This window comes from Bos grunniens, chromosome 7 (assembly GCF_055505025.1).
Source record: "Bos grunniens cultivar Pamir isolate PY7600 chromosome 7, Bosgru_T2T1.0, whole genome shotgun sequence".
NCBI classification, from domain to species: Eukaryota; Metazoa; Chordata; class Mammalia; order Artiodactyla; family Bovidae; genus Bos; species Bos grunniens.
In genome coordinates, this window is record NC_141171.1 from 39,570,250 (window position 1) to 39,586,718 (window position 16,469).

At 44.8% G+C, this 16,469-nt stretch overlaps 1 protein-coding gene and 1 long non-coding RNA gene across 2 annotated transcripts in view; one reads left to right on the top strand and one right to left on the bottom strand.

The window, feature by feature from the left end:
- COL23A1 (collagen type XXIII alpha 1 chain) overlaps positions 1 to 16,469 on the bottom strand; it is a 397,795-nt gene that overhangs the window by 216,303 nt on the left and 165,023 nt on the right. The gene's annotated exons all lie outside the window — the stretch shown is intronic.
- LOC147369117 (uncharacterized) lies at positions 8,075 to 8,703 on the top strand. The gene is made up of 2 exons (XR_015168494.1): positions 8,075 to 8,216; positions 8,397 to 8,703. It is a non-coding gene; the product is annotated as an uncharacterized LOC147369117 (long non-coding RNA).

Genomic DNA, 16,469 nt, shown 5'->3' on the forward strand with positions numbered 1-16,469 from the left:
ACATGAGCCACAAATATGCTTATAAGAAGGGAGCAAAAAGAGGTTAGACTTGGAAGAGGAGAAGGCGATATGACCACAGAACAGAGACTGAACTAATGTGGTCACAAGCCAGAGAATGCTGGTGGCCACCAGAAGCTATGAGAAACAAGGAACAGATCCTCCCTTGCAGAAGGAATCAGTTCTTCTGACCCTTGATTGTAGCCTTGTAAGACTCATTTTGAACGTCTGGCCTCCATAACTTTAAGAGAATAAATGTATGATGTTTGAAGCCACCAAGTCTGTGGTAATTCATTACAGCAACCACAGAAAACTAATACAGACCCTTCTTGAATTGCTGCAAGTTGCCAGCCATGAAAACATCTCACTTTGAGAAGGATTATATCAAAGTTGTCTGTGATAACCTCAGCTAAGTAAAATAAACATGGGATGGGGAAAACAATCTTTTACCTAAACTTTCTCTGGGTAGAAAACAGAAATCAATCAGGAGTCCACAAGAAATAAGAAATGATTTACAAATTCTGATTAGAAACATAAAAAGTTAAAAGTCCTGCTGAAAAAGAAAGGGGTTTTACTAATGTGCTTTTAAGGTCATGAAATAAAGAACTGGCATTTCTTTGAGTGTTTAGGACTCTGGCTGCCATTAATCACTGTTGATACGTTCAAAGCAACTTCTAGAACACTCTCCTTTTATTTTGAAGGCTTCAGAACAAAGTTCTGATACTTATGTAGACAGGATCTAACGAAGAAAAGAGCAACCCAGTACAGGTTTTTACAACAGAGGGAACACAATGCAGGGAGCCAGTTACACAGGTGTTGGAGAAGTTGAGAAGCCAAAGAGATGACATTTAAAATAACCCAAAGTTTACAGCAGGAAGCTACTAGCACCCCTAAGTGAGAGTGACAAATGAGAGGGGCCTGTGTTACTGGAGCCCAGGGACTGAGGTCGCCAACAAAAGCTGGAGCTGCAGCAGGCAATGTAGCCCATGGCGGGGAGGCAGGCAGGCAGGCAGTTTCTCTCTTCTCCCATTCTCTAACCTTCCTTCTGCACTCTCTTTGGCCAATCCTAGCAGGAATTCAGGAGATCCCAGAGGCAGGGGAACACAGTCTTCAGGGCTCAGTTGTTCTATGATCAGAGCAGAGAAGGAACAGTCTGACTGTAAACAGGCACAGTCATGTACTGACTCTCAAACACCCAGAGCTGGGTCCATAGATTTGGACCCAGTGATGCCTATGTCATCCTCCCACTAAAGAGATTCATTCTGGGAAGGAGGAACACTGGGCAGAAGCAGAAGGAAGAAGACAGCAGGCAAATCCTATAGACAGGGACAGCAAGTGCTTCTGTACCACCGGCAGACCTGAGGCCTGAGCAACTCTTGGCTGTGTGCACCTAGCTTCTCTCCTGCTCTGCCAGCTCTGTCCCAGGCACAGACTCCCATTGCAGCTATTCAGTTGCTCTGTTTAGGGCCCTTACCCTCCTTGCACTGGTTGCTAGTGTCCCTCAGAGCTCCCCTCACCTGCATCAGCCAACTCAAATCTTAAGGACCATCATCCTCCAACCCCAACTAGGGCCCTGAACTGCTGAGACCATCAAAACTTAAGCTTACTGGTTTTTTTTACTGAGAGGTTTTTGCCCTTCTGACACCAAAACTACGGTGTCTTTTCCAATTCTTCTCTAACTTTCCAACATCAATTGGGTGTACTACAATTCAACTCAATTAAATTCAGACACGAACTTGAACTGCAGTTAGCACACAGACCCCACAGGTTCAAAGGCTCTCTTCCACAAGACTGCCCCAACTTCAGACGCCAGTCATAAGTACTGGGCCACCCATACTTCTGACTGACTGGCTATAAACTGGGGATCCCCATGACCCACCCTCAAGCATTGATGATTTGCTAGAGTGGCTTACAGAACTCAGGAAGCCACTTTCTTTATGTTCACTGGTTTACCATAAGGGGTCTGGATGAATAGTCAGATGAAGAGGTTATATATATGGAAGGGTCTGGGAAGGCCTGAGTGCAGGAGCTTCTGTCCCATATAGTTGGGGTGTACCACTCTCCTGGCACATAGATATGTCACCAATCCAGAGGCTCTCTGAACCTGAAACCACCTTGGTTTGTAGTTTAGGTTTCATTACAGAGGCCAGATTGATCAAGTTGACTGCACACAACTTCCGCCCCCCTCTCCCTTCCCCAGAGGTGAAGGAAGTGCTAAATTGAAATTCCAAACCTGTAATCCTGGTTTGGTCTTTGTAGCTACCAGATTCCATCCCAAAGCTAGGGAAGGGCCCCCTCATCCACCAGTCATCTTATTAGCATACAAAAGACGTGTATGTGTGTGTGTGTGTGTGTGCATGCGTGTGTGTGTGCACACATTAATCACTCAGTCGTGTCTGACTCTTTGTGACCCCACATACTGTAGCCCGCCAGGCTTCTCTGTCCATGGGATTCTCCAGGCAAGAATACTGGAGTGGATTGCCATTCCCTTCTCCAGGGGATCTTCCAACCTAGGGATTGAACCCTGGTCTCCTGCATTGCTGGCAGATTCTTTACCGTTTGAGCTATGGGGAAGTCCCACAAAAGACTTTTAACACTGCATATGCCAAGGGTTTTAAGAGCTGTGTACCAGGAACCAGGGACAAAGACCGACTACTTATTTTTCATATACCATACTCTCCCTCTCTTAACCCTTTGTTATGGGCTGAACTGTGTTGCCCCAAATTCATACAGTGATAGTCCCATCCCTTAGAACTTCAGAATTTGACTGTATTTGGAGATAGGGCCAGTCAAGAGGCAATCAGTTAAAATGAAGTTATTAAGGTGGTCCTTCATCCAATGACTGTTGTCCTTATAAGAAGTGGAGATCAGGACACAGAGAATCACAGAGGGAACACCATGTGAAATCACAGGGAGAAGGTGGCCATCTTCAGGCAAAGAGAGAGGCCTCAGAAGGAACTGAACCTGCTAACACCTTGATCTCGGATGCCTAGCCTCTAGAACTGTGATGTAATAAATTTACGTTGTTTGAGCCACCCAGTCTGTGCTATTTTGTAATGGCAGCCCGAGTATACAAATACATACTCCCAACACCCCCAGGACGTAGGTAATATTATTATCTCTGCTTTGAAAGTGAAAAGAAAGTGTTAGTTGCTCAGTTGTGTCCGACTCTTTGCGACCCCCTGGACTGTAGCCTGCCAGGCTCCTCTGTCCATGGGATTCTCCTGGCAAGAATACTGGAATGTCTTGCCATTCCTTTCTCCAGGGGATCTTCCCAACCAGTGATCAAACCCAGGTGTCCCTCATTGCAGACGGATTCTTTACTGTCTGAGCCACCAGGGAAGCTTTACAGATGGGGAAATCAAGGTTGACAGAGGCTAAGTAGTGTGCCCAAGGTCAAGCACTCACACTCAAAGCTGCATCACAGGAAAGCGGTGGAACACGATCTGCCTACTCTGCTGCTTTTCCGGCACCTCCTCATCACACTCTCAGTGGCCCCAGGTGGCTCCTCTCTAGACAGATGCTGTGGCCACATGTGGTCCCAGCAAGACAGACCCTGCAGTGGGGTTGGGAGAAATGACTGGACCGGACTTGGAACATGTGGTGGCTGTGTGACTGGTGGGAATGGAACTTCACTCCTCATCTGTAAAATGGTGAGGCTGGCCAAGGGCAGCAGAGGCTGCCAAGCCCAGAGACCAGCCTGGGCTGAGCCTCAGCCCAGAGTAAGTGCTCCCTCTGGGGGGACCCCAGTCTGGTGACCTCACCTTGTCCATCATGTGGGCAATTCTGGGCAGGGGACTTCGGTGATGGTGCTGTTGAAGGAGAACTGTGCTCCTGGAGAAACCGGGCACCTTTCCCACACGTCCATTTCAAAGCCCAGGAAACTGAGGCCCGGGCTGATGGTGGAGAGAGGATATAATTTTCTCAGGACCACAGATTTAGAATTTAATAGAGGTGGAATCAAACCCAGTCTGAATTCGAAGCTCCAAACCCTTCCTGAAAGGCTATGATTCCCTTCTGAACCGCAGAGTGCCCTGCCCGACCTGTCACATCTATCTCTGCGCCCAAAGTAAGGCTCAAACAGGGCACCCCACAACTGACCCTGCAGCTGGCTCTGTGGACCCCAAGTTTCGCAGAGCCTCTGAGGTTGAGGGAGGGGGTGGGTAGCCACCAATCCAGACTCTGAATGGTGCCGGAATCAGGGGCCGCTAGCCCAGCAGGATGAGCAATAATCTTTTCATCTCCTCTTGGCTTCTGGAGATTTGTGTCTCTCTGGGGAAATTACTTTGGGGTCGCAGAGAAATTCCTTTGACAGCTAATAAACTTTCTCTTTCTGGAACCAGATCCTGCAGCTTTGGACCCCTGGGGGAGGTGTGTATTATATTTTTTTCTTTTCCGTTTTAATCAGCAGATGAAGTGGAAAGTGGTAAGGGCAAGAGATTGGAGCTGAATTACCTCCTTGGCCAAAGTTCACTCTGAATTGGTCATTTGCATACATGGAACCCAGGGAACAGAGGGTCTCCACTGGGACGAGAAGTGACCTTCAACTGTATGTGAGATGGTTCAGGAGTCCCAAGTTCAACCCTCAACTCAGCAAAGCTAAACCTGGAGCTGAGCCCAGAGCTGGGCACACAGAAAGGCAGCTGAGGCCCCTGATTTTAACTACAGGCTTATGGTGACTGACACGTGGGATTCCAGTTCTGGCTCTGCCTTGTGACCAGGGTGCAGGGATTTCAGCTCTCTAAGACTCAGTTTCCTCATCTCTAGGACTGGACAATAATAGGACCTATCGCCTAAGCCCTAGCATTCCAGAATTTCTCATTAGGAAAAGTATAGGGAAGGGAGGCAATCTGGTTTCATGGGGGTGAGGTGGGAGCTGTTTTTGAAGTCTCAGTTGCACGCCAGGGCACTGTTTTTACTTAGATGGTATGTTTTGGGGGCGGCCATAGAAAAGGCTCCCCTTAGCCTCCTGCAACTTCCTGGCCTTGCTTCAGAGGAATGAATCAGATCTTGTATGAGAATCGCTTAGCACAATGTCTGCCACCTAGTTTGGAATATGCTGACTGTCATTCTTTTTATTGTTGTATTTGTTAATAATAGGATACTGGGTAGGTTCACAAAACAGCGGGAGAGGCAGCCATACAGGCCATTATGACAGCATCACAGTGTGCCAAGCATTATGAGAGGGCAGAGATAATCAGTTTAATTCTTCCTGGGCATCCAGGGTTGACTTCACAGAGCTGGTAACATTTTAACTGAGCCTCAGTGGACACACCAGGGCTCAGGGCAGGGCATTCAGAGGTTGGCAAGAGTTGAAAGAGAGGGCACGAAGAGCATCCAGCAAAGAAAGCGAGGTGAGGAAGCCAGTGGCCTTGAATGCCATCTCAGGAGGGGGATTCTGAGTCCCAGACTCACATGCCTGGTATTTAGCTGTGTTGACAGTGTGGAGAGACAGAGATAGAGGCAGGGCGATAAGTTGGGAGTCTGCCAGTGATGCCTGAGGCCTAGGCTGAGGCAGGGAGACTGAGAAGACAGAAGACCTGGGGGATCAGGGTGGTTGGAAGGGCAGAAAGAGCAGAGGCAGAGGGGCAGACTGGGTGGTGATGCTGTGTTTCATAGAGAGAATGCACAGAACACCATCTCTGCTGAAAATCACCTGGAAATGCCCCTTTTGCTTTCCCCAAATTGTACCATAATCAATGTTTCACCAGGAATGCCTCAGAACAAAAGCACCAGGATGGTGGATGAGCTGCTGCTTTTCTCATGGTGTCACTGTGTGGCCTCTGGTGACACAGTTAAGCCATCCATACTGAGCTAAGAGGGTGGGAACCCAGAGATGAGCCCTGCTCACCTCACAGTGTACCTGTATAGGGCACAGAACTAACAGCTAATGTTGATCAGGTGCCTAACTGTCTGGAAACTGTGCTAAACTCCTGATGGGTTCCATTCATTTAATATTAGAGGGGAGATACCCCCATTTTGCAAAGGAAGTGTATACCTTGTCAGTCAAAGCTGCACAGCGGAAGGTAGTGGAGTCAGGGTCAGTCTAGCCTATGCAATTGACAGAATACTCTCGGAGCCTCATCGCATGAAAACTCCTTTCTTCCCACCTGTCTGCCCCCAAGGATCACAGAGCTCTGAAGTGATAGAAAGGGTACTTGAACTTGGGATGTTTGTCTCCAGGTACAGTGTTCCTTGAGACAGTACAATCGCCTCCACCTCAGTGGACCACACTCTTGCTCTTTCACCTCATTCCTGGTAGGAGGTGGGGTGGTGGTGTGGTCATAATCACCTTCTGACTTTTTATGCTCTACCTTGGATGAAACAGGCCTGGGCAGAGGGGAGAGGTGAGGAAAGAAGCACAGTGACCAGAGCTGGAGGGTACCAGCAGCTGGCCCTTATCTATGTCAACCTGGATCCAGTACAAGCCTCACCCGTGAGCCTTCCTAGTGGGGGAGTGAAAGCGTTGGTAGGGTGGGGGCGGCGGGCAGTCCCTGATTAGGGAACCCAGCCTCTGAGCCTATAGCCCTGGTGCTGCTCTGAGTTCCAAGGGAACAGGCCCTGAGGATGCCACTGTCCCACTTGGGGCCCCCTAGCGGAGACCCTGTGCTCTCCATGACTCATCAGCCCCCTCTGAGGCCAGCCTCAGGATCATTTCCATTGTTCCAGATGCAGAAATCAAGAAACTGACCTAGACCTGAGGTCACTGAGAAACTGGACCCTGGCAGAGGGAAAACGGTGGCGTAGGCCTCTGCTTACGCCTGGGGGAACTAGTCTATGTGCTCACTATAGGCTTAGAAGTCCCTGATGGCCACAGCGAATGAAAACCGAAGTTGACCTAAAATGGACCCAAGGCTTCTGGTCAGGCCTCAAAAAACCTTAGCCGATGTGTCATAATCCCAGGGCCGAAAACAAGCAGAGGCAAGGCTCCTCTGTGGCACTTGCCTCCCCCTGAGACTCTGCTCTGGACCACACCAAGGGATTAAGGGATTAAGTTTGAAGATTGCAAATAGTACCTAGAAAACTTAATATGCAGGGCATTTGGTAAAACAACCCAACTTTAAAAAATAAAACCAGCCTCTTTATTAAGTTACTGCTGCAAGAGTTAAAAGATACTTGAGTTTCATGGGTAGAAATGCACAAGTACCAAACACCTGGAGGAACTAAAAGGTACAAGCCATCATTTTTGTTTATTTAATTTACTGTCTCAAAATACTTAGGCCAGAAAAGTATGCATAAATGAGCTTTCCATTACGATCTGGGATCCTGGCAAAATAAACTGTTTTACCTATAGTTACTCAGTTCATCGTAAGTGTCTGATGTGTGTTTATGTATACATGTGCTGTGTAGACCACAGAGTAGGCAACACATAGCTAATATGCTGGTTCCTTACCCACAAACATCTTTAAATTCTTTTGGTATCTGTATGTGTAAATATTATATGTAAACCAGATGGATTTACAGAACATGTACACTGGAATCCAATTTTATTTTTTTAATAACATGTACTATAAGATTGCTTTGGAAAAATGATCTGTGCATTTCAAAAAAAAAAAAGATTTCTTGATCTACTTCTGAAATCCAAGAGAATCAAGAACACACATAGGAAATGCTGGCATTGGAAGCATCTGCTCAAAATTGACTCTTGGTTCCAAACAAGCTGCCTCTAACAGTGGTTCTCAAACTTGGCCTCACAATATGATCACCTGTGGAGATTTTTTAAGTTCTGGCGGTCACTCTTTGCCAATGATACCAAAAGTTCTGGATAAGACCCAGGCATCTGCAGCTTGTCAAACTCCCCAGGGGTTAACAGCACGTGTACCAGAGTTGGTGAACTTGCCTGGAGGGTGGTGCTCACTCAGGTCCACACTGCACTCACCTGGGATCTTTAAACCTTTCTATGTCCTGGCTGCACCCATATGATCACCAGGACCAGTCAGCAGATTTTAGAGTTTCCCAGGTGATTCAGATGGAATCCAGGGCTGGAAACCACTTCCTTCAGAGGATTTGTGAACAGTCCTGAGGGACATGACTGCTGAGCCCAACTTACTTGATGGAACCTGAGATGGGCCCGGGGCTTCAGCACCATCGCTTCAGTCTGGTTGCAAGTTTTGCTTTCAGGTCATCGCCTTCTCTGTCCCTCTTCTTAACTGTGTGCCATGGAGCCAGCAGGAGAAGTGCTCTGTGGCTCCCGTCCTTTTGACTCCTGGCCCCAGCAGGTGCGTCTCTCTTCTCTAAGCACCCAAAGCCTTAGTTTGAGCCCACGTCCTTGATTCCTCCCTTTGCCTCTGCCTCAGCCCCCTCCCTCTCCCTCCCAGTTAACCCCCACCCTGCAGCTGGAGCAATCTCTTTAGATGCAACCCCCATCCTGTCTCTTCTCTGCTCACAACCCCCAGCAGACATGGAGACTTTTGGAACCCTTGGAGGTTGCTGATGGGAATGTGAAATGGTGCAGCCGCTGCAGAAGCCACTGTGGCAACAATTCAACTCCTAGGATTGCCCCAGAGAAATGAAAACAAATGTCTGGATGCAAAGGCTCACAGTGCCCCAAACTGGAAGCAATCCAAACGTCCATCAATTGGCCGATGGATAAACTGTGGTATATTCAATCAGTGGAATGCTAATACATGCAACAACACAGATAAATCTCAGAAACATGATGTCATGGGAAAGAAGTCAGACATAAAACATCATGTAATGTATGAATTTGTATGAAATTTCTAGAAAAGATAGATCTATAGAGACAAAAAGCAGATCAGTGGTGCCTGGGGTTGGAGGTAGGATTGGGGATTGACTGGAAATGGGAACAAGGGAAATTTCTGGACTGATGGAAAGGTCTTAAAACTGGATCATGGAGGTGGTTGCACAGCTGTATAAATTTACTAAAAATCCAGAACCTGTGCACTTAGAATGGGTGAATTTTACGATGTATAAATGATACTTCAAATAAAACTTTTAAAAAATCTTCTGATGGCTTACACAGGATAGTGAAGGAGCTCCTTGCCTGGCATGCTGAGCCTCCCACTATATGTTCCTTTCCAGGACAACTCCCAGGTGCCCACGTCCTGTGGAATGCTTACCTTTCTTCAGTCACAGACATGGCCCCTGGGTCGGGAATTTCTTATTTCCATAGCCACCTCCTCACCCTGGAAAACTCTTTATCCTTCAGGACTCAGAGCAAATAACACTCATTTGCAAAGTCCACATCACCCTTACCTATCATCAAAATATTATTTGCTTACACATTAATCTTTCCCATTATGGCAGTGCTTTTATTTTTTATTTTTATTAAAAATTAAAGACAATTTTTTGCCACACCACATGGCATGTGGGTCTTAGTTCCCCACACCCCCTGCATCTGAAGCACGGAGTCTTAACTACTGGACCACCAGTGAAGTCCCACAGCAATGCTTTTAAAACTTAGGCTAACGGGTTGTGAAATCAACTTCATGTGGTACAACCAGCATTAAAAAAAAAGAGAAACAATAAAAATTAGAACGCACTGTAAGTAGTATTGTTTCACTGTAAGTAGTATTGTGAAACTATTGTTTCACCTTTTCTGTATGTGGACTACATGGCTTTTCCATACTCTGTGTTGATGTTTAAAAAGCCCGAAAAACGCTTAATTAGACAGGGAATTCCTTGAGGGCAGGCATTGTGCTATGTCTTTATGTATTCCCTTCTTCAGCACAGGGAATGGAACCCAAAAGTCACCCAATATAGTGTCCGCTCAGCGAAAGAGTGGTTTCATGTGAATGTAAAAATCCCCCCAAAACTCAATTATATACCCATTTGTGTCTTATATTTTTTCCATGACCACAGCCCACATAGGGATTTTAAAAATTTGTTTGTTGGCTCACAGTCCACCTTCTCCTACAGTTAGATTGGCAGCAAGTTAGGCAAGAAGTTCAAATAATCACTGTAAGTCTGAGTTATAAGACTGACTATAATTTTCAAGTACACTTTTGACAGTTAAGATATACAACATAAAAATAAAAATGTAATAGCAATAATTCAGACCTAAAATGCCAGGCAACACTGGCTACCGAATTTGCAGAGTCTGGTGCAAAACAAAAATTTGGATCCCCTCATTCATGAGTCTTAAAAATTCAATGACAACAGAGCATTACACCAAAGAGGGGGCCCTCTGAGTGCAGGGTCACAGGGTCTCACTCATGAAGGCTGGCTCTGACCCCAGCTCACAAAGACCTCATAAGACCTGGGGTGAGGGGGAGTTTATAAGTGCTTCCTCTTGGTCTTAACGGTGTGGGGCACAGAAGATCTCATTTAACTCCTGATGTATACAGGTTTCAAAAATGCTTTAGAAACAAACCAAAAAATGGCCAAGGAACCTCTAACTGATAACACAGGGCTGGCAGATTCAGCATTACCACAAAGTCTTCTTCCCTGTCTTCAGGTTTAACATGTGGCACTGTTTGCCCAGATTTCAGGAGTCAACCTGCCCCAATGTGTGGCAGTGACAAAGGAAACCCATCAAATGTTTGACAGGGGCCCCAAATCATCCATAACAGAAGGATTTGGACTTCACAAAAGAAACTGGACTTTGTAGCCAGAGCGTGACTGGGCAGAGGGTCCATCAATAAGCCCATGCCTCAGTTTCTCTGTCCTGAATCCCCATATGTTTGCCAGGTCTTTGACTTTCAACCTGACCACCACCCTCCACCCGACCTACTGGCCTGTCTTTGGGGTCATCCAACTGATGGCAAGTCCTGCAGCCTCATCCATCCACCCAGGTTGGCTCTCGGGGATTCTCCAGGCAAGAATACTGGAGTGGGTTGCCATGTCCTCCTCCAGGAGATCTTCTCAGCCTGGGGATTGAACCTGGGTCTCCTGCATTGCAAGTAGATTCTTTACCATCTGAGCCACCAGGGAAGCCCAAGAATACTGGAGTGGGTAGCCTATCCCTTCTCCAGGGGAACTTCCTCCAAGAATCAAATCAGGGTCTTCTGCATTGAAGGCAGATTCTTTACCAGCTGAGCTACCAGGGTAGCCCCTTGTAGTGATTAAACCTTGTTTAAAGCAGCAGAAAGCTGCTCTTTAAATAGAAGGCATCTTGCAGAGGCCCAGTCTATAAAAGAATCAGAGTGGAACAGCTCTGGCTGTTACTGGGCACAGGGAACCTAGGCCTGACTTCCTGCATCCCTTTCATTACCCAGCCCACAATCTCACCAAACCTTCCCTTGTCTCCAGGCCAGTGATATTTCCAGCACCCCAGGCTGCCTCTCTGTTTCCTCTTAGTTGCCGGGAATTTCTGGCTCTGAAAGATTTGAAGCAGGTTGTGCATCTGTGTGGTCCCAGTGCAGTCCCATCTGTGCCACTGCACTCACTCAGGCCTGTGTGGCCTGCAGTCCTCAGTTGGAGAAAGCTCATCTGCATGTCTGCACCCCAACCCACCTACAGTGTTTCCCTGAAACCCATTAGAGGCACAGAAATGGTACCCATGCGAAAATACTTACCACGTGCCATTTTGGTTTGAGGTAGCAAATGAACCCCACATTTAAAGGGAGCTGAATTTGAGAGGCTTGAGCATGCTACCAAACTCAGTGCTGAATCCCCTTCCTAAGGAAGGTGATTCAACACCAGACATGTAGGGGCCAATGCCCTGTGGCCACCTGCCTTCTCTTTGTTCAGATTCTGGTCAGAGTTTTAAAAAATTAAAACACAATAAAAACTTTTGACTGTACAATTCTATGAATTTTAAGACATGCATTGATTCTTGTAATTCTTGTAAGTAATTGCTGCTACTTATAGGATAAAGGGGGGCTTACCTGGTGGCTCAGACGGTAAAGAGTCTGCCTGCAGTGTGGGAGACCAGGGTTCGATCCCTTGGTTGGGAAGACCCCCTGGAGAAGGAAATGGCAACCCACTCTAGTATTCTTGCCTGGAAAACCCCATGGGTGGAGGAGCCTGGCAGGCTACAGGCAATAGGGTCGCAAAGAGTTGGACACGACTGAGCGACTTCACTATAGGATAAAGGAGAGCTTCCCAGGTGGCTCAGTGGTAAAGAATCTGCCTGCAATGCAGGAGACCTGAGTTCGATCCCTGGGTCAGAAAGATCCCCCTGGAGAAGGGAATGGCTACCACTCTAGTATTCTTGCCTGGAGAATTCCATGGATAGAGGAGCGTGGTGTGCTACAGTTCATGGAGTTGCAGTGTTGGACATGACTGAACGACTAACACATAGGAGAAAGGACAATCATTTCCATCAAAACCCCAAAATTCCTTCATGCAATTCCTTTGCAGTCAGACCATCCCTTACCCCTAACTTCTGGTGACCACTGATCTGTTCCCTATTACTACTGTTTTGCCTTTTCCAGGATGTGACATATTAATAAATAAAATCATACAGTATATAACCTTTTGAAACTGGTTTCCTTCGCTTAGTATATAGTATATTTAAGATTAATCCAAGTTATTACATGCATTAATAGTTTGTTCTTTTTCATTGCTGAGTAATATACCATTATATGAATGTACAATTTTTTTTTAATCCATTCACCCACTGAGGGACATTTGAGTTTTTTCCCAATTTTGGTGATTATAGATAATGCTATTGTACATATTCATATGTAGGATTTTGTGTAAGCATATGTTTTCATTTCTTTGGGATAAATGCCCGGGAGTAGTATTGCTAAGTCATTTGCCAAGAATAAGTTTACCTTCCTAAGAAACTGCCAACTGTTTCCAGAGGGTTTCAACCATTTTCATTCTCATTAGCAAAGCAGGAGAGTTCTAGGTGCTGCACATCCTCATCCACTTGGCATTGTTGGTATTTTTCTAGCTACTCTAATAGGTGTATAGTGGTATTTGCTGCTGCTGCTGCTGCTAAGTCGCTTCAGTCGTGTCCGACTCTGTTCTTCCCCATAGACAGCAGCCCACCAGGCTCCCCCATCCCTGGGATTCTCCAGGCAAGAACACTGGAGTGGCTTGCCATTTCCTTCTCCAATGCAAGAAAGTGAAAAGTGAAAGGGAAGTCGCTCAGTCGTGTCTAACTCTTTGCGACCCCATGGATTGCAGCCTACCAGGCTCCTCCGTCCATGAGATTTTCCAGGCAAGAGTACTGGAGTGGGGTGCCACTGTGGTCTTAATTTGCATTTTCCTTATGACTTATGAGGTCAAGCATCTTTCCATGGGTTTATTTGTCTTCCATATAACTTTTGCTTATTTATTTATTGACTACTCCATGAAGGCTTGTGGGATTTTAGTTCCCGAACCAGAGATTGAACCCAGGCCCTGAGCAGTGAGAGCTGAGTCTCAACCACTGGACTTCCAGGGATTAACAACTTTTGCCTATTTTCAATCAGGTTCTTTGGTCTCTTATTGTTGAATTTTGAAAGTACTTTGTATAGTCTGGATACAACTCCTTTGTTCATTATATGATTTGGAGGTATTTTCTCCCAGTGTTTGGGCTGTCTTCTCATTCTATTTAGGAAGTTCTTTGCAAAACAAAGAGCTTCCCTGGTGGCTCAGCTGGTAAGGAATCTGCCTGCAGTGCAGGAGACTGGGTTTGATTCCTGGGTTGGGAAGATCCCCTGGAGAAGGGAAAGGCTATCCACTCCAGTATTCTTGCCTGGAGAATTCCATGGACTGTATAGTCCAGGGGGTCGCCAAGAGTCAGACATGACTGAGCAACTTGCACTTTCACAGAACAGAAGTTTTACATTTGGCTTATGTTCAACTTACCATTTTTTTAAAAAATGGACTGCACTTTTGTCATTTCTAAGAGCTCTCTGCCTAATCTAAGATTTCTCTTATGGTTTCTTCTAAGAGTTTTAAGTTTTACGCTCTGTATTTATACCTCTGATCCATTTTGATTTAATATTTGGATATGGTCTGAGGTTTAGGATGGGAGGCATTTTTTTTTGCATATGTAAATCCAACTATTCCAGAACCACAGTTGAAACCACTGTCCTTTCTTCAAAGAATTGCCTTTGTCCTTTTGTCAAAAATTAGTTGACTCTATTTGCCTGAGTCTATCTCTGGGCTCTCTATGCTGTTCCATTGATCAATGTGACTATCCTTTTGCCAATATTACCTTGTCATGATTGGTTTCCTCCAAATTTGTCCTTCTTCAAAATTGTTTTCACTATTCTATTCCTTTGCCTTCCCATATGAATTTTAGAATAAAATTTTTGATATCTATAAGGAAGCTTGCTTGGATTTTGAGTGGGATTACATTATATCTATAGATCAATTGGGAGAGAATTGACAGCGAATACTGCATCTTTCAGTTCATGAATCAGGTATGTCTCCCCATTTATTTAGTCTTTCTTTGACTTATTTCATCAACATTTTATAGTTTTCAGCAGATATTTTGTTATATTTATGTCTAAAATAGGAGGGAGTATTGTAAATGGGCTGCATGTTAAATTTCAGTTTCCAATTTTTTTTTTTTAGTGTTTACTTTATATCCCATAATACAGCTCATTTATTAGTTCCAAGAGCTTTTTATTGATAGTTCTTTGGATTTTCTGTGTAACCAATCATGTCTTATATGAGTATAGATAAATTTATTTCTTCCTTTCCAACTTTAATGCTTTCCATTACTCTTTCTTACTTTATTGCACCTGCTAGGGCTTTCAGTACAATAACGAATAGGAACACTCTCTCTCTGATTATGGGAGAAAGCATTCAACTTTCACCATGTGGTATGATGTTAGCTGCAGATTTTGGTAGATGCTCTTTATCAATCATCCTAGCCCCTGACCCCTAACCCTGGAGACCACTGATCCATCATTACAAGTTTTGCCTTTTCCAGAATGTCATGCAAATGGAATAACAGCTTTTGAGATCTACCTCAGGTTAAAGGCATTTCTTTCCATTTCTGAGAGTCTCTTTCTACTTCTCTTCTAGTTTGTTAAGAATTTTTATTGTGAATGAATATTGAACTTTATAAAATTCTGTTTCTGCATCTATTGATATAATTGTGATTTTTCTTATTTAGTTGTTAACATAGTGGATTTCATTGATTGATTTTAGCACACTGAACCAGTCTTACATGGCCAGAAATTTTTAAGCACAGCATCTATTACTTTCTACCATGTAATAAAGTTGTTCAAATGTGTGCTATCTCCCCATGAGGGTTTGGGCTTCATTTTATTCAATCAACTCAGGTGTTTTGAATGCCCACTAAATTCCAGGCACCACTCGTTAAGTTCATATACATCATCTTATCTAATTTTCACAACAGCATGAGAGAGTAGATATTATTATTCTCATTTTACAGTCAAGAAAACTAGAGGGTGGAAAAATTAAGAGGCTTATCTTACTCCCACCTAGGTCTCCTAACTTCATATCCAGTATTCCCCCTGCTTCAGTAGCAGCCTCTAATTTATCTTTTAACCCACACCAAGTTCAGCATGGTGATGGCACACAGCAAAAGGCCAACACCGAATCAGCAAACAAATGATCTTGCCTCTCTGCCTGTGCACCAGTTGTAAAAAACTCCTCTTGCCAGGTTGCAGCATAGTCACGGGCTGGCTGATACATCATCCAGGAAACTTACTACTAAAACTAACTTCCAGTGACCGAGCCCCAGAACAAGAACATGAGAGTAGCAAGTTTTTTACCTATTGGGTTTCAAAGAAAAGAGCAACTCCACTCAGAGGCTTCATCATTTATCTCTACTTTTGATGCTGAGGAAGGAGGATATACAGCTAGAGATGGCTGGGTGGGTTGCAGAGTGAACAAACCCAGCAGACACAAAACTCCTGAAGCCAGACAGTGGTGAGTCCTAGAAGTGCTGTGCATCCTTAAGGGCAAAATCATTACAAACTAGCCATGCCTTGTTTCTCAACAGTGAGGTGAATGTCATGGGCATAGGATAAGCAGAATGTCCCTTATTTGTCACATCTAGACTGATGATGAATTAAGTCAGGTGAAACAGCCTTTCATGATACCCATGTATACTAGATATATAAGGTACCTTCTGAAAAAGACTGCCAACCAAGTTCAAACATCTACCCAACAACCATATCTCCTTCCCACCTTCTTCAGCAGCTGAATTCAATTTAGTCAGAGAGGACATGGAGATGTTTCAATTTCATGAACGTTGGTCTCCACTCTGGGTCCCAGGCCCACATGTCTCTTGCTTTGAACTGGAGATACCAGCACCAGCCAAGTATGGCTGCTTCTCAGAGACAAACCGCAAATGACACTTTATCTCCTTTAATCCTCACATGATGTAGGTACTCTCCTGTTATAGATGGAGAATTGAGCAGAAAGAGTTTAAATAATTTGCCTTATGTCCAGTAAACTGTCCTGTCTTACTGCCTCATCTTATTTGCCTCTTATTAAAATAAGAGAGAGAGACATGGAGGTAAAATGTATTACCTACACAAATTCAAAATAGAAATTTCAGGAAAGAACATAGGAAAATAACTATGAAAGAAATTGAGTCTTAAGCTCAAAAAGTCTCATTGAGTATCAGGAAATTAATAAGAAGAGATCTA